At 38.6% G+C, this 14,164-nt stretch overlaps 1 protein-coding gene across 3 annotated transcripts in view; it reads left to right on the top strand.

The window, feature by feature from the left end:
* The window catches only part of INPP4B (inositol polyphosphate-4-phosphatase type II B), a 276,822-nt gene that overhangs the window by 41,221 nt on the left and 221,437 nt on the right, over positions 1 to 14,164 (top strand). The window lies entirely within an intron of this gene.

Below are 14,164 nucleotides of genomic sequence, written 5' to 3'. Positions count from 1 at the left end.
AAAGAGGCTGACTCACACTTGAGCACAACCTCTCTTCAGGTCATTTTTGATAGTTGTAAGGGTTTGTCCCAGTCTTCTCCACTGAACAATCCCAGTTCCTTGTCATATTAATGTTCCAGACCCCTCACTGGCTTCATTGCCCTTGTCTGAACATGCAGCAGGCCGTCAGTGTCTTCCATGTAGTGAGGGGCCAGAACTGAACATGGTACTTAAGAGTAGCTTCACCAGAGCTGCATCTGTAAAGAGGGATGATCTCTCTCTTCTCCTGTTGGCAAAACTGCTTCAGGTAGAAGCCAAGATGCCATTGGCCTTCTTAGCTACCTGGGCACGTTGCTGGCTCATGTATAGCCAACACCCCGGCTCTATGTCTTGCACACAATCTTCTGTTCATTCTGCCCGAGCCTGTAGAATTGCCTGGCATTGTTGTGACCAAAGTGCGAAACCTGGCACTTGGTCTTGATGAACTTTATCCCAGTGTCCTCAGCCCAACAATCCCCCCCATCCAGATCTTCCTGAAGGCCCTTTTTACCCACAGGCAGATCACTGATTCTTCCCAGTTCCTTGATGTCATCTGCAAACTTATTGAAGGAGCACTCAGTCCCCTTGCTGAGGAAATAAATAAGGATGTTAAATAGGATATTAACACTCTTATCATCATAAGCAGTATATCAGGCTCTGTCCAATGAACTAATGATGTTTAGAGGATGTGGAATATTTTTCTGTGCTTAGTGATACACTTAGTGTTAGCATTGCTTCAAATTTTTTTTAGGAAAAAATTTCAAAAACTACGCATGCCTGGAATGTTCCTCATGCTTAAACAAAGGCTTCTGGTTCACAGCGATGAGGCTGTGTCCTCTTGACAGAAAGGCTGCATTTAGACCATAGTATATTATCTTCATTGAGAGGCTTGTCATTAAATATGACTAATCTTCAGATTTACTACTTGTGCTGCTTGAGGTAGTGATCGTCTCGAGTATATAAAAATACCTTTTACTAGGAATAGATTCCTTCTGCTGATGCAGGGCTCTGAGCGTGAAACATAGGCTAAGCAGAGTGGCAAATTTCTGCTCGTAAACATCATCTCAGCTTTGGTGACTTTGCTTAGATTTTAGTTGGTGAATGTGCTTCAATTTACAGCACTTCCCAATGTTTTTCTTATCCTTTAGTAGGTATGGAAAGATCCAGAAACAACCAAAAACAAATCAACAAAAGAATAACAAAAATCAACCCAGCAAAATAAGCCAAACCAAGGGGGAAAAATAATTAAGAATAAAGAAAAATCATCCATCTCCCCCTGCAACAGCAGCACAGAAATAATCCCCACACTTGACATGTAACTGTTATCAGCTACTATAAGACACAGCGACTGTAGCTATGACTTTTAATTTTCAGATGTTCTCTATTGAAACACCTGTATTGAAATGATCAAGGATAAAAGATAACTGTATTTAACAATGTTTTCCTCTGTTCATGCTCTATGTCTTTACTGGTGGACCAGCATTGAGGGGAAGTTAAAAAAAAAAAAAAAAAATAAAATAAAATAAAAATCCCATAGAGGCAGCTGTGGGGTAACAGTGATGCTGGGGCTTTTACAGTTCCCTAGGAATTTAAGTTTGGCTGCTGTCTACATACATGGTGTTTCACAAACTTCAAGAAAAATAAGAAATGACATTGTTATGTGAAATGATTGTCTATGATAGATACGTGATGCTGCCTATACCTATAGGTGCGGGAGTGCTTTCTTTGTAAAGGAACATGATGCAGTAACAAAGACTAGTTCAGTAAGAAAGACTTTTCCATTCTCCCTAGATTCCTAAACATTGTCTTCTCTTACAAGTTGGATTATGTGTAACGCAAATATGATGCTGTTTTCATTTGTCGGTTGCTTCTTTTTTAAGCGCAGTAAAATAATAACAGTAAAGTGACTGTGAATAGATGGGTCTCATTTCCTCACTATTTCCTGAAAACTGCAAATGCAGATGAGCGTATTATAATCCAAGTAGAACACTTAATGTTTTTGTCTTAAAAAGGATTATATTTTAGCTTTTGAAATGATAGGAGTGAATACTGCAGCATGCTAAAGAGTCTGTTTCTTCTCCCATGTGAGGAAGAAGCAGAGAAACAGAAAATACAGCGGAGTGTCTGCTGCAGTCACCAATTCTCTCAGCTGCAGAGTAGAGGAAACCTTCTGGGAAGTTATTTGACATTTAACGGCATGTTGTACATAGGCAGATGCTGAGTGAAGCTGGCTTTCTTTTGCTTGTTAATGGTTTTCTTTTCTGACCTTTATTACTAATGCATCTTAAAGAAGCTTTTAATGTGTGAAGACAGAAGGTTGTTTTTATTAATCTATTACTTTGCATACAGAAATGAGAGAGGGATGGTGCTGACTGAAAGGAAATCTACTCTTTGTAATGAAAAATAAGGTAATTCATTCTCCTGCTTTTATTCATCTGTTAGTTGAATCTGTGTGAACTTGAGTCATCCTTTTCTGTGATAGCTACTAGCATTGTGCTTTTAGGGGGAAAAAGAAAATATTTTTAGAAAGGTAGAGATGAAACATGCACTGTTTGCCTTCTATAATGCTAACATTTTTCCTGATATCAACATTCCGTAGCTGAATCATGAATAGTCTGGTCAGATTTTGCTCACAGATTTAAATCTAGAATTTCTGTTTTGAGTATACTGAATATTTCAGTGCTTGACTGAGGTATTGTACTGATGTTCAAGATGGATTTGGAGACCGCAGTATTATTTTTAGTATTCTTTTAGTTTTTTTGGTGTTTTTTTTTTTTTTTAACTAAATTTACTGTGTAGTGTTTTTTTTTTTTTTTCTTTTTTTTTTTTGTGTTCTCTCCTCTTTCATGCACGAGTAGTTTGCTTTGATGTAAAGAGCAGTTCTATGCCTAGAATGCAGGGCCTCTTAAAAGAGGGTCTGACCCCGATGCATATTGGAAGTCTTGCAGCAGATGCTTAGTGCCTTCGTTTGATTTCGGATTGAGCAGGATTTGAGGCCACCTATCCTCTGGAAGGAATAAACTCCAAGAGTGGAATTGCTCTTTTTCTTACTCTTTATCTGGTATGAGCACAGCTTCTGTACTTGCCTGAATAGTAATAGAATGAGGGGATAGCGCCAAGCTTGGAATGCTTTTTGTTGACATTAAAATACTTGCTAGTTGGCTCTTAAGATACTTCTGTACCGTATGGACCAGTAGTTGAGTAGAAATGATAGTACTGTTTTACAGATTGTTTATCATGTCTGAAAGATTTTCAATGTGATATGATGACTTATTTTACTATTAAACTTGCATGTTTATCTGTATATAATTTCAAAGGACTATTGGCTTCCGAAGGACTATTTAGGAGTGTGTGATGGATTTGTGTACATATGCAGTCAATGCGATACTGGTTTCTTTGGATTCATGATCTTATGGCTACATTCCTTTGGGTGGTGAAAGGACATGTAAGTCCTACGTAAGCGAAAGTAAAATTCTGGCCATGATACCCCTATGTCACATCCTTTAATGTATTGTTATTCTGCCATATGTCTTAAAGAAACGATTTTTAGCAGATGGTTTTGAGTTAGATCACTTTCTTAGCCATTTTCCTTCAAGTGTTTGAATTTCATGGCAGCCTCTGGCATTTTGTAAAACAGTTTCCGGATGATTGACCATCTACTCAAAGTATGAGGAAATATGGTGGGTGTGCAGTTTAAAAATGTCACAGTTTTCTAGACTGAGTACATAGGTAACTGAGTGATTAAAGGCCAATGACTTCAAATAAATCAAATTAAATGATGTAGCACTTGCTAGGGGGCTTACTTTATAGCAGTTTATGAAATAGCCATTTTTAGAAGTTTTAGCTAAAGGGTGCTGTAAATGATTGCTGCTTCTACAAAGGCAGGTTTCTGTTAAATTTCATATTCCTACTCAGTAGAAAGCAATTTATAGCTGTAGTAAATAAAACTAAAGAAATTTGTGTGGTGTGTATCCTATTTTTCTCTTAACTCATTCTAGAAAAGAGGGGTTCCTGTCTGATGCAGGTGTTTGCCATATGAAATGATAATTTGAATTTTGGGCATTTAGTCCAGTTTAATAAGCTATTATAAGAATTGAGTAATGAAAATCATAAGCTTTGTCATAAAATTTAAACATCTCAATAGGCATAGATGCTAGCTTTGTGTTTTTTAATAATTGACTGAAACTTCTGTGAATTCAGGAAATGTAGTGCGTATGAAAAAATGTGTTCAGAAGAGTGCTGCTGAAACTGTGCTCGTACTTTTGTTACTGGAACCTGACTTGGTTTCTTAAAGCTTGGTGTGGAAGGAAAGTAAATGTTTTGGAAGCTCATCTGAATGCTGAACAACTAATTTCAGAAGTAACTGTTGTGAGGTTAAGACTGATTTGTTGCTGTTCATTATTTGCTGTCAGAGGCACGTGCGTGCCTGCATGCACAAATGCTTGCAGTTTAAGGACAGACTTTGATTCTAGATCAAATGTACATAAATTATACTACTCGTATAAAAAAATATGCACTGTAAAATTGCAAAGGATGCCTCCTGACTTCTGGGTGCTATAAATCTTTAGTAGCATGGTAGTACATTTTCAGTTCAGGGGAAAAAAGATGTTGTTTATTCTTTTACTTTATCATATTTCAATGTCATAGAAAAACCTATTAGGTATGTTAAGGATATTTATTTGTCTTTGACTAGCAAAGTAATTAGTTATTTAGACTGGGAGTGGGCTAAGAAGTAGACCTGAGCCAGGTTTCAGCATGTAGCGGTGATGAAACGTAGTCCTTAGGACTTTGCTGTAGACTTAGGATTCTGGTTGTTGGCTTTGTTTATTTATTTATTATTCGTACAATACTGACTTGAGTGTAGATGGCAAGGTTATGATAATGGTGGGGCATCAGCAGTGATAAGTAGGAGAAATGCAGGGGTTCTGCAGTGCACCCGTTATGGAGAGGACCTGTGCTCGAGGAATTAACTGATCAGGAGCAGGAGAAGACCATGAGCAAGAGTCCGTAGCAGAACTGTTATGTACCATCTACAATTCCTTTCTATTTCTCTTTGTGCAACTTAGAAGGTAGAAGTGCAGGGATTGAAGCAGTAACACTGAGCCTAGGGAAATGGGGGTGAGGTGAAGGGTTTTAGTCTCGTCTCTCACCTTCTCTTGTAAATGGCAATAAACTAAATTTTCCTAAGTTGAGTTTGTTTTGACTGTGAAGGTAACTGGCAAGTTATTTCCTTATTTTTATCTTGACCCACAAGCTGTTCAATTGTATTTTCTTTTCCTAGTTCTTCTGAGGAGAGGGAGTGAGAAAGTTAGCTGGGTGGGCATCAGAGAGCTGGCCAAAATCAATCCACCCCGGATGTCGTGTGAGACCTGTATGTTCCTAATAACTTTCTGTGTGAAGTCCTAAAACTGAGTTAGCATGTGGTGGTTTTCTGTGTACTTCCCAGAATGAGACAAGTGTTTGCAGTTCTGTCCTCCCTAACTCAGACACATTACATGAAGGCAGTAGTTGTGCTCCATAAAGCTGCAGTGGGCAGTGTGACTGAGTTGCACACCCTTTCGTGTGGTATTTTCTGTTGGAGGTTTGGCGTTATGCTGATCTTGAAGCAATTTGTACAGATGTTAATACAAATTCCTGAGAAATGTGTGGTTTGAGGTTTTCAAATCAGCTGCGAGTCAGAGCTAGAAAGCAGTATGGCTTATGTGCCTCATTGAAAGTCTGTGCTGTGGTTTTAGTTATAGCTATTTAGCTATGGATTTGTATTTTAGACAGTCCCAGCCTGGGAGGGACTTTGTGCCAAATGTCATGTGAGCAGGAAAAAGGAAGGAAGGTTGCTGGGTAGTAGTTGTTAATGTGTCTAATAAATACTGTGGTTTTATACGCATCTTTTCATTGACGTGGAGGGTTTCAAGCCTCTTTGAGAACTCAAGTATTAAGTAGAAAACAGTTAATGTTCTTAATTGGAGATGAGAATTGATAAGAATTTTTAGTACATATGTTTTCAAGAACACTGCTATTTGTATCTTACTGTTATGCATGGCATTTCCTTGCTCTTCTCTGGTAATAGGTCCTTCAGGGTAATTTCAGGTTTTTTTCTTAAGGAAGAAGCAAACAGATATTGTAACTTTTCTCCATCTTTTCCGTCCAGTTCAGTGCCCAACCACCACCCCCCAAAACCATTAACAATAAGAAGACAAACTACTTGCTAAATAGGCATGAATTTGGACCAATTGCTATGGAGATGAAGAAAAAAGCCTACCTAAGCCATGTTATGTTTCAGTTTCCCATATATTGATATTCCCAATTGGAGTGCTTACACTTAGCTGGATTTCTAAATTACTTAGCAATCTACGCATAAAAAGATGCACTAAAAAGTGCAATTATGGTTTTGCTTCTCCATGATAGCTCCAGAGGGTCCATTTTGTTACAGCACATAAACATTTTGACATTGCTACTTATTTTTAAGTATATATTTAGGAACGTAGAAGTGTTTTTTGATCAGTATGATCAGTACTCTAGTGGATTTTCCAGGGAAGTCATTTATGTCCGTTGTGTAAATCTTTCATAGTTCCAAGTTGAGATGGTGCGGAAGTAACCATTCCAGTCTGCTAGGTCTGTTTGTCTGTTCCTGGTTCAATTAAGTCATGCTACTTTTATAATATCTCGGACATTTTTTGTGTGAATCTTTGTTTTTGAAGACTTTTGTTGTATAAATTCAAGGAAAAAAGTCATGTGGATGGAAAGAAGCTTAATGATACGGAGGACCAAATTTAGAATAGGAGGTGTTAAGAGTGCTGGAAGTAATTAAAATTGGCTTTTGTCATACTTGACGTATATAATTACAAACAGTTTTTTTTCTCTAACATGAAAGATGTCATACAAGTTTGCTACTGCAACGTATTTATGTTGGTGAATCTGTATGCCTGCTTCCTAACCCACAATTTATACTGCAGAAATGGCAGATTGAACTTTACAGGTGTCAATCGGAACACGGTATTATGTCTGAAAGCGTTAAACAGTGCTGAATATTTCGAGACTGATCTTGTGATGGGTTGCCTTTACTTGAACTGAATGCGTTGTTAGCCTCAAGATTTTGCAGACAAAAATAGTGAATCTAAATGGCTGTGCTGTCGACAATCGCAAGCTTGCTTGCAGTGTTTGCTTAACATAAATTATGTTGTTATAGCCTTTATCATAACTCATATATTAATAACAAATGGCAGAAAAGCTTCCAAGTAAGTTTGCATGCTGGCTCATGAGTCAGTAACCAGAGAACCACGTGCAGGATGGAAATGATAAAATAATTACATACTTCTGAGTTCCTGATGTAAACAGTACTGTAATGCAGCTGTGAAAATATTACTGAACTTTTCATGGTTTAGTATATCTAAGTTCTGCAGTGGAAGTGTGAGATAGCATCAGTGAGTCTTTTCTGCATTCAGATAGGTAATAACTGTGTTTCCAGCATTTCAGGATAGCTGTGAAGCTTCAGTATTTTCCTTTCCCATTTGGTATCTTTTAAACAGTATTATACAGTGAGATTGTATTATTTACATTGAAGCTGTGCAGTCTTTACTGTTTTGTTGGACTGTGGAGTGGTATGTGCATGTATTTCTATGTGGTTTAGGATTCTGTAAGTCAGTGATCTCTCTAGGGCATATTGAAATAAGTGCCTCTTCTGGCTAAGGATGTAATTGTTACAAACCGTTTTTCAGCAGTGGTTTCAATTTCCAAGTGCATGCTCTGTATCACTTCTAAGGTCTGAGCAGCCACTATCAGTGTTGCTGTGCTGTGTAGCTTTGCTTTGAGATAGAATGTGATTACTGATGTGTTTTGTGGCATGCATGATATTGGTTATGGCCATGTTTTGAAACGTCTGCAAAATTAGAAGCAGGTGAGTGAATTTGTCCATAGTATTCCTTCAGTAAATTTCAGCTAAATATGCTATTGTTGTGCTGGTAAGTATTCAATTTATTCTAAGGAATAGAAGATAGCAGAATTGTGTAATAGATGTGGAAGCTGCATCACCCCGTATGTGGCTTAAAAGCCTTTGTGTCTTTCAGAGTGTTTTCAGCCCCATCTTTCTGCGCGCTTTTGCCTGCACTTAAATGAGATGTAGTTCGTCACCATACTACTGCAATGATGCCTTTATATGTTTATAAAAACTCTCATGTATTTACTGAAGTTAAATAGCAGGCATTGTTTCAGTTTTGAACATGTTTCCATGTAATTCTTGATGTTCTATCTTAGTAAGATACTGCGTACCTGTAGTAAGGTCAGTAAAATAAGCTCTTAGTAAGGTATTGAAGATAGTGGGTAGGGCAGTGAGTTTTCATGGTTTAAGTTCCTTACTTGAGTAGGGCCTATTTTTAAATAACCGTTTGCGTGGCCCTTGATGTCATGTTGTGAAGGCACTTGAGAAAGTTTGTATACATTAATTAGAACAGCAGCTTTTATTTTATTTCCTCTATGTTTGCTTTTCAAAGGCTTCTTAAGCCTTTTAGCCATTCTGGATGAGAAAAATGTTATGCAGAGAATTCATGCTAGTTGAATGCTGTAAACTAACCTTCTAGTATAAATGGTGACAGTTGTGATGCCCTTGTTGCCACTTAAAACATCGTGAAGCATGATGTAGATAATACCACTATAGTGTCTGGAGGGAGGCATCTGCTGTCTTCGTGCTGCTCGTGAAGAGAAAATGTAGGGATCACAAAGTTGTCTGGAAGAACTAAGGCAGAACAGGAAGGAGACAAGCATAACTTGTGATTTTTCTCAGTAGCTGTTGCTCTGAAGCTGTTGTAGTCCTAGTCCAGACCTGTGTGTGTTAGCTCTCCTGCAGAGCACTGCATCCCAGTGGCGTCTGAACTTCAGGTCTCCTCAGATAGCAAGGGCTCACTGAGCTTTATTACTGAGAGGCTGTGCAGTGCTACTTCGGTATATGTGCTGGCTGTTGTTGCGCTCTTCTTTGCAAAAGTGCAATTTATAACCAGTGAGTTATGAGAAGAATTATTTACTGCTATTTTTATTAAATGTTTTAAGGCTTTCCTTACCCTGCCCTCCCAGATAAATAAGATGCTGGCAAGCCTAAGTGTCTTTTTAGCCTTGATTCCCTCATCTTGCTGCCTCTCCTTTGTGCCTCCAGATACTGTAGACTTACTGCCCAGGTAGTAAAGCTCTCCCTTCCCTATGGTGAGAGGTAGACCGTTCTAACCCATGCCTACTTTGATAAATCTGTTCTTTTTCTAGATTCTCTTTGGCCTATTTTCATTTTACATTTAACTTATTCTTCAATCTCTTGTTTTTCCTCTATGTCTTTCATGTAAATAAGTGTGCTTGAATCCTCCCTGTCTTGTGCCTATTTGTCCTTGACTCATCCATTACTCTCTTTAGTACCTGAAGTTTGTTATCACAGTGTTTATGGTGGCACCTACTGTGGGTTCCATCTAAGCATCTGATGTTGTACTTGACTGCATTGGATGGCCTTGCCTGAGCAAGAGGTGAATCTTGCACCTTTCTGCAACTTCTAATTCTAGCTCACTATTCAATTTCAGGCACTTCACTTTTTCTTGGTTGTTCTCAGCTGCTTTTTAACTTGGGTTGCTTTGGGAATTTGTGGGTTGCTATATCCAGAGTTGAAGGATATGGACTTAAAATTGTGTATTCTTAAGTACTAAATTGCATATGGATCTGCTTCAGTGCCAGTTTGCCCAGACTGTGCTTTCATCTTGCCTTTCAGCGAGCTCTTCCTGTGCATTTAGCCATGAATTCAATTTCATTGTGAATCAAACAGCTGCTTAATCTTTTCTGTCAAGTTCTTCCTCCCATTGCTTTTGATGGCTGAAGCAAAGATTACTTCCCTTCCTGCTATTTGTGCCGTTGACTTAAGCATCATTTTCAGTAGGGATGTTTCTAAGTATTCCTGTTTTGCTTGTGTGTATTTTCCAGGTTCTTATGAAGATGGAACAGAATCTTTCTATCTCTCTGTTACCTGAAACTCTTAACTGAGTTCATTGTGCTCTGTGCTTTCAGTTCCTTTCAGTAAGTTCCTTCTAATCTTTCAAAAGATAACATTTGGTCATATCAGTTAAAACGCTAGCGAAAATAACTTTACTGGGATTGTTTTATTAGTCTTTCCTTTGAGGCTCAGTCTTTTGTTACGCTTTTCTATTAAACGTCAAGATTTTTCTTAGTCTCCAATACCTTAGCTGTTCTCCTTTTTAAGATGAAATCTCAGCTGTCCAGCATATACTATGCCGTCTTCTATAAGCCTTTGAAATCAAGGAAATGCTAAAACGAGGCACTTGGTAAAAGGAGTAATTTATTACCTTTAATGCTCTGTCTTCAGAAATCTTTGCTGTGATATTTACAGGAAATTGATAGTGGTTGTGCCATCTTTCTATGGAATCATAACATTTTTTGAGTCGGAAGGGACCTTTAAAGGTCATCTAGTCCAACTCCCCTAGAGCGAATAGGGATATCTACAGCTAGATATCTGGTTGCTCAGATTTCTGTTGAGGCTGGCCTTGAATGTCTCCCAGGATGGGTTGTCTCCTACCTCCCTAAGCATCCCGTTCCTGTGCTTCACTACAGTTAATTTAAGAGAAGGTTTTCCTTAGAACTAATCTAAACCTGTCCTGTGTTAGTTTGAAACCACTTCCTCTCATCCAATCACAAAAGACATTGCTGAAGAGACTGTCCCCTTCCTTCTTCTAGCACCCCCTTTAGATGCTGTGAAAGGCTGCTATCAGGACTCATTGGAGCCTTCTCTTCTTCCTGCCAGACAACCCAAGCTTTCAGCATGTCTTAGCAGGGGAGGTGTTCCATCCCTTGAGGCTTTTTTGTGGCCCTCCTCCGGATGCACTCTTAAAAGATTTGTGTCACTCTTGTCTTCAACGTTTCTGACATTCATTGCTGCTTGTGTAATATGTTGTTGACTTGTATGTCTGTGGTTTTTTTATATTGTCCCTAGCTACCTGTCTTAACTTCTTGAACTTATGTCTATATCTGTACAGTAGATACTACTAGAGAACACAGAGGTCCCGGATGTGCATTTGTAAAGGCTCCAGTGATATGTAATCATTTAATATGAGGAAATCACTAGATCTGTGAGTGCTATGTAATAAAATAACCTAGATTATTTTTCAATAGTTTGTGTTCTCTATAATTTCTGTAGCAATTGGTATGTTCCAATCAAACAACATATGGAATTCCGTGTGTCAGAATGACATAACTGGCAGTAATGAAACACCAATCTTGTTTAGAACATAAAATTGTGTAGATAAATATTAAATAAGACTGTAGCGTATCTTTATGCAGTTCCATCTTGGTTCGTTGACTCTTGCTGTATCCGATGCTGTGGTGAACCATGTCATAGTTACTGAAGCATGGGGCTTGCTAATGTTGGGCTGCCTGGGGCTGAGTAGGTCTCTGCTTCTCGAGTAAGTTGGCAGGATCAGCTTTTGTTAGCTGTCTTGTGCAACTTGGATGACAACTGTAATAATGCAAGCTACAGTTGTTAAAAAAAGACTACTAAATGCTGTCCGGTTTTGGTAGGAGAAACCTGATGAGTACGGTACTGGAAATGTGAGTGCACGATATCTAGCAGTCTCTATCTGAGTAGGTGTTGCAGTAAAAATACTTTGCAGTTCTTCCCTAAGTTTCTTTCATGTGGTAAGGAAAAAAGAGAAGTAATATCAGTGGATAGGCTTAATGCATTAATCACTAAATGACAACTCTTAGTGCATGTGTCCACACTGAAGTCAATTAGGAACGTGTTTTTGTTTTGTTTTGTGAATTGCATGTTCTCCTGCTGTTGTTATTGGTATTGAATATAAATACTGCTCCTTGGCTCTGTTTCACTTAACAGGTTGAAGTTTAAGTGCTGGTAGGAAGATAAAACAACATCAGTGGCAGTACTTGATTATTGCTTGCCTACGTTCATCAGAACTGAGATACTTCTAAGCGTAAAATTTTGTGAAGTTGAATATTGATCTTGGAAATAACTTCTTCAGTGTTGGATGACTGGTAGTCAAAGGAACAGCAACCCCTCCCCCTTCTTTTTGGAATTACAAAAAAGAAAGCACATCCCAAAATAATGGATTGAATGACTTTTGTTCACTAAGTCTGCAAACCAAGAACCAGATGAGGATACCTGTTGCTAAACCAGTCCTTCACTGAGGGGAGCCTGTTCCTGATAGGGGATGTTGTTCACGATTCTATATTTTGCGGAACGTATACCACAGCCTGGCTGCTGGTTTGTGCATGATGCACTTTTCTGTTGAATCAGTTTGTCTCAGTTTTAGAATGTAACTACTGCTTAAGTTAGTGTGTACTTGGTTGATAAGCTGTCAATAGATGGCAGCAGCAACCTCTTGAAACAAGAGTTAGCTTACCAGCTAAGTGAACATCCTCCACTGAAGTTAACTAATTCTAAGAAAATGCACTCTACTTAACTAATGTGCTGAAGGCAAAAGTTGCTTTTATTTTTGCTTTAAAACAGAATTTTGAAGCTGCTGATTAACCTCAGTTTAGACTTTGAGCAAGATTAAGAGAGAAGTGAAGCCAGATGTGCTTGAGTCATCTTGCGATTGATACCAGGCAGCCCAAGGAACTAGCTAGTAGATGCCCTTATACTGTCAGACGTGAACTTCAAGCTCATCAGTGCTTGCTGAATTGTGTAATCATTAGTGAAGTTTGTATTTAGCAGAAGGGAGAAGAGAGCTATATGAATATCCATCCACCACGATGCCAAGGTGCTGATCTTAAAATAGCATCCCAGGTGACCCAGAACTTTTTTTTAAGTTCTTGCAACTTCAATGGTTCTCTAGTTTAAGAGCAGCCTGACCTATGCTTATCTACCCTTCTGAGCTGGACTGAGTTAAGAGCATGTGCTATGGCTGCTCAAAAACTGTTCAGGCAAGGGGACCATCTTACTCTTCTGTAACCCAGCTGCCACAGTTCTGGGGATGCCACTGCAGTGGGGGTGAGGCCATTTGTCTTGGTATCAGCATGAGGATGAATGTGGAGAGGTCAAGATCCAGGTCGCACCACATTCAAAAGGTCTTCTGAGAAGGTGGTACAGAGGGGAGGGAAAGAGGAGGTCTGCTGAAAGAATAGCCGTGTTTCTAGAAGCGTTAAGGGATCTCCTTCGGTGTATTTACTAAACACAAATGTTTATTCTTTCTTTATTTACTTATTGCTTGAGTGACGGTAGCTAATATTAAGTCTAACCTTATGAAAGTGGTTTTAGATCATCAAAATGTGTGCAGTTTTGCCAGCACTGAGCTTTTATTTTGTATTTCTTCATTTGGTGGATGAAGCTAGTGAGATCCTGCAAGTCTGCCTTCCGTTTTAGGTTTGAATCTCTTCTGCTGCTTCAGCAAACGTTACCTTATTCCTGGACATCTGTTAATGTACTTCTTCAATCACGTGCGCCTTTTGTTTGTTCATGGCTTCTTCAAGTTCTCAGATGTCATACCATCTTTACTATTTGAAAAGCCTGCTTGATATTGGATGTATTTGTAGACTTTTCCTATGACCTTTTCCTTAGAACAGTATTGTAAAGAATAAAACAGATGTGGAAGCTCATAAAGCAAAAAATGGATATCTGTGCGCCATTGCAGAAGGGTATAAAAGCTTTCCTAAATATAAGACCATTCTGAAATATTCCCATGAGAAAAGATAAGCCTTAGCATTGCTGGCAATGCCTGCTTTTTATCAAGCATAACACACTAGTGCTAATGGATCATTTCTTCAGAGGATGACAATTAATTCTATTTCTGCTAACTGCGTTGCAGATACTGCCACAGAGTGGTACCTGAATGACAAGTCCGTCTCCTACCAATATCAGGTGACTTGATTTGATTTCCTTGGAGTGAGGATTATGGGATGCAGTGCTACTGCTCTGGGCAGTTTTACTGGCGCTTACAAAGAATTTGCAGCTGTTCACTGTTTCCTTATTTTGCAGGAGTTATTTGACGATAATGGCTTGTTGTGCCACAAAATTAAGTTGAAAGAAGACCAGTTTATTTGTTCCTTAAAAAAAAGTGAAGCAAACAAATGAAAATGTTCTCTGGAAATAGCTAGCAATGCTCATGTCATTTCAAAATTAGTAGGCGGGACTGTTTTTAGGTGACCTAGTATTTAT

This window comes from Lagopus leucura, unplaced genomic scaffold (genome assembly GCF_019238085.1).
Source record: "Lagopus leucura isolate 7727_CA_CO unplaced genomic scaffold, USGS_WTPT01 Super-Scaffold_100004, whole genome shotgun sequence".
NCBI classification, from domain to species: domain Eukaryota; kingdom Metazoa; phylum Chordata; class Aves; order Galliformes; family Phasianidae; genus Lagopus; species Lagopus leucura.
The sequence above is the reverse complement of the archived record's forward strand: the minus strand, read 5'-3'. Positions and strand labels throughout refer to the sequence as shown.